This window comes from Budorcas taxicolor, chromosome 12 (assembly GCF_023091745.1).
Source record: "Budorcas taxicolor isolate Tak-1 chromosome 12, Takin1.1, whole genome shotgun sequence".
In the NCBI taxonomy this organism is placed as follows: Eukaryota; Metazoa; Chordata; class Mammalia; order Artiodactyla; family Bovidae; genus Budorcas; species Budorcas taxicolor.
The window spans coordinates 15322001-15325289 of NC_068921.1; the positions used below are offsets into that span (position 1 = coordinate 15322001).

At 46.3% G+C, this 3289-nt stretch overlaps 1 non-coding gene across 1 annotated transcript; it reads right to left on the reverse strand.

Moving 5' to 3' along the window:
* Positions 1-2140: 2140 nt before the first annotated feature.
* TRNAE-UUC (transfer RNA glutamic acid (anticodon UUC)) lies at positions 2141-2212 on the reverse strand. The gene has a single exon. It is a non-coding gene; the product is annotated as a tRNA-Glu (tRNA).
* Positions 2213-3289: the final 1077 nt, after the last annotated feature.

Here is a 3289-nt window from a genome sequence, read left to right on the forward strand (position 1 = left end):
CACAGTCAGGGAATATCCCACATACCACCAGACAACTGAGCCCCTGCACCGCAAATACTGAGCCCATGAGCCACAGCTACTGAGCCCTCATGCGGCAACTCCTGAAGCCCGCACATCCTAGAGCCCGTTCTCAGCGACAAGAGAAGCTACTGCAATAAGTCCGCCCACCTCACCTAGAGAAAGCCTGCGCGCATCAGGAAAGACCCAGTGCAGCCATAAGTAAATAAATATTTTAAAGATAAATAAAAAACAAACCTGGGGAATCCGAAGCATAAAATCCAGGACCCAGTGCTTCATGGGTAAAATGAAAATCTCCATCAAATGACTGCAAAGGGCATTTGTAACTCAAAATAGTCTATGAATATAAAGACTGATAAGGAAGATGATTAATGAAAACTATGGCAACATGTTTTGCAAAAAATACAAAGTTATAAAAATGGCAAATAAAACTCAAGCAAATATTTCCCCCCACAAAGTTAAGCTGTTTTCATTTAATTAAGTACATGTCTATAGAGGTATCTACTATGCTCTGTGTCTCTTAAGTATCATATTCATCCAAAGGATGCTTTTGTCAAATCTGTGAGGCCACAGATCTATCTTATGGAAAGGAATGATTCATAGGATGAGTGGATTTAACAGTCTTCATGTGAATGGAACTCACTTGCCATAAGAAAGCAAGTTTTAAGACAAACAGAAACCACAGCTCCTCCGTGGCAGCCACCCTCTCTCCCCTTACTCATTTTAGATCCAGGAGTGCCAGAGACTACATTATTCCTTGTTGCTTTTCTAGAACCTCAACAAAACCTAAGTAATCCCTTTATTAAACTCTGTTAAGAATGTCATCAGTTTCCTACTGGGCCCCTGGTTGATACAGACATAATAATATTATCTGATAACAAAATAAGGAGTAAATTGAAAGAAAGTATATAAAATATTTATCCAAGTTCATACTACGTGCTCAATAAATACTTATTATTGTTATTATTATTGGGTTTTATATTTTCCTGTCTGTTCTGTCCTACTCGATTTAATAAATGCAGATCACCTGCTGATGATCAATTTCTCCTCCAGGCTCTTTATTAGAAAATTTGAATAAGCATATATTTAGCCTAGTATGTCTCTCATTGAAAGTGACATTTTTGTGTCCCCTTAAAATCCCAAAGGACTTTAAAAAGAGCAAATTTCAAACAAGGTTATGTGGATGCCAAGTCTTTTTCACAGTCGTTTCTCAGGGTTAATGGTAGTCTGAGAACAAATTGGGGAAGCTTTAAAGAGTTCAACACCAGTGGGACAGAAGTGTGGCTTCTAAATGCCTGGAGGTTTTTCCTAGCAGCAAATGTTTGGAGAAGCAAGCAAGATAAACGATCACAGCAGAAGATGCACTTATTTGGGTAACAGTTGGAAACTGTCTTGTCACACATCAGTACTAACATTTCTAACTCTAGAGAGCTTATTGAGTGTATCATGAATTCCTGAAGTTTTTTAAAACAGAATGTGTCAAACAGGGCGTGAGAAGAAAGTGTTATTTTTTGCCATTGCCTCACTCCTCAATATGTGTAATAATATAATTTTCTAGTTTCCTTCCTCCCCTTCTCCCCCCAGGATAACTGCTTCAGTGAGCTTTTGAATCACAAAACACAGTAGACTGTACTCTGAACTACTCTGCCCTCAATAATATGACTTTTCTGAAAATCTTGCTGTCCTTCTCAAAGGAATGGCTTTAGGCAACTTAAAAGCCTATAATGTCTTACAATGTGTTTTTCTTTTTTTCCAAAGAAGAGCACTTTTTGATCATTTGTTCCCTATTCACGGTACAAAGAGAAATTACGCAGGAAAACCAACTGAAAGATCTATCTTTGCATGGGACCGGCTGACTCCCTGCTCCTCAGATTTAAAGACTTGTTTCAAAAGCAAACTCAGCACTCTTTCGAGTTACTTCCTTTCCGTTTGCTCCTGCCGGTCGACCGGCTTCGAGTGGGCTGTACGACCATTCACTCTAGGGTAGACCCCGATTCTCTTCAGCTTCAATTTCCGCTGGGTGCTCTGAAATCGGGTTATAGCTCTTTGTAAAAACACCAGCATTCCCCTAGTTTAGGGGTCTTTGAATTGTTTTCGTTTTCTGTTCAAAAAGGTATTAGCGTTCCCACACCGGGAGTCGAACCCGGGCCGCCTGGGTGAAAACCAGGAATCCTAACCGCTAGACCATGTGGGAGACGACGAGTGCCGCTGCAAACCTAGACAAATTGAGTCTTCAGTTTCAGCTTCCTCCCGCCCCGCCCCTTCCGACCTCCGCGGGCAGACCAGCTTCTGCGCATGCGGAGCTGCTTTACGGCCGCCGCCCGAGGACGCGGCGCTCGAATCTCTTCTGTGCACGTTGGCGTCTTTTATGATCTCATCCGGTCTCCTGATTCTAGACCCCGCGTCTACGCCTGTGTAGATTCTAGATTGATGAGTCATTATTCATAATTTCTCAGGAGAAGCCGGCAGAGTACCAGAGGGCTGACACTGCTTTGGGTGAAGACGTAAAATCGCTTCCACAGAGGCCGGCGTGTGCTGGACGCCGGGGCCCCTGCGAAGCAGCCGCCCGGAGCGCCGCGGACGCGCCTCGGTGCCGCCCGCCCTCTGGCCTCGCTCGCCGAGCTCCGGGCAGACCCGCGCGCCCGGGGAAGCGCCGGGGCTGTGTCCCCTGGCCCGCCGAGCCCGAGTGTCCCCGGCACCCAGGGGTCTGCCCTTCTCCCGTCCGCGCCGTGCAGGGCCGCACGCAGGCCCCATCACGTCCCAGAAATTTCCCCTTTCAAGATAACAGGACACGGGGCTGCCTGGAACATTCCAGCTTCTGTTGACCCAATGGCAAAAAGCACTATTTGTGCCGTTGAAAGTGGGAGATAGTGGCTTGTGAACGTAGTTTTTAAAACCGGAGAAAGTCCCTCGTTGCAAGCAGGCATGAAGGATGGAGGGTCCCCGCGGTTTCCCCGCCCGGTCTCGGCAGCATCTCGCCGGGGCCAGTTTTTCTTCATCAGCCTCGGGGTGAGGAAGCCTGTGTGGGAGAGCTGCGGTCCTGGTGTTCTCGAGGCGGCTTCAACTACCCAGAAGTTGTTTGCACGAGCGCCAGACACTTTTGGGGCCCAATTTAAAGCTCGTTCTGGTTCTCATTTACTTCCTCCTCATCCCCCACCTGCCAAAGGGCCTTAGAAGGTTCTCGTTCTCTCCTTCATTGAGGCTGCCTAAGGCTTCCCTTGTGACATTCTTCAGAGGGGAAATAGAAATGATTCTTGCATTTATTTAACAC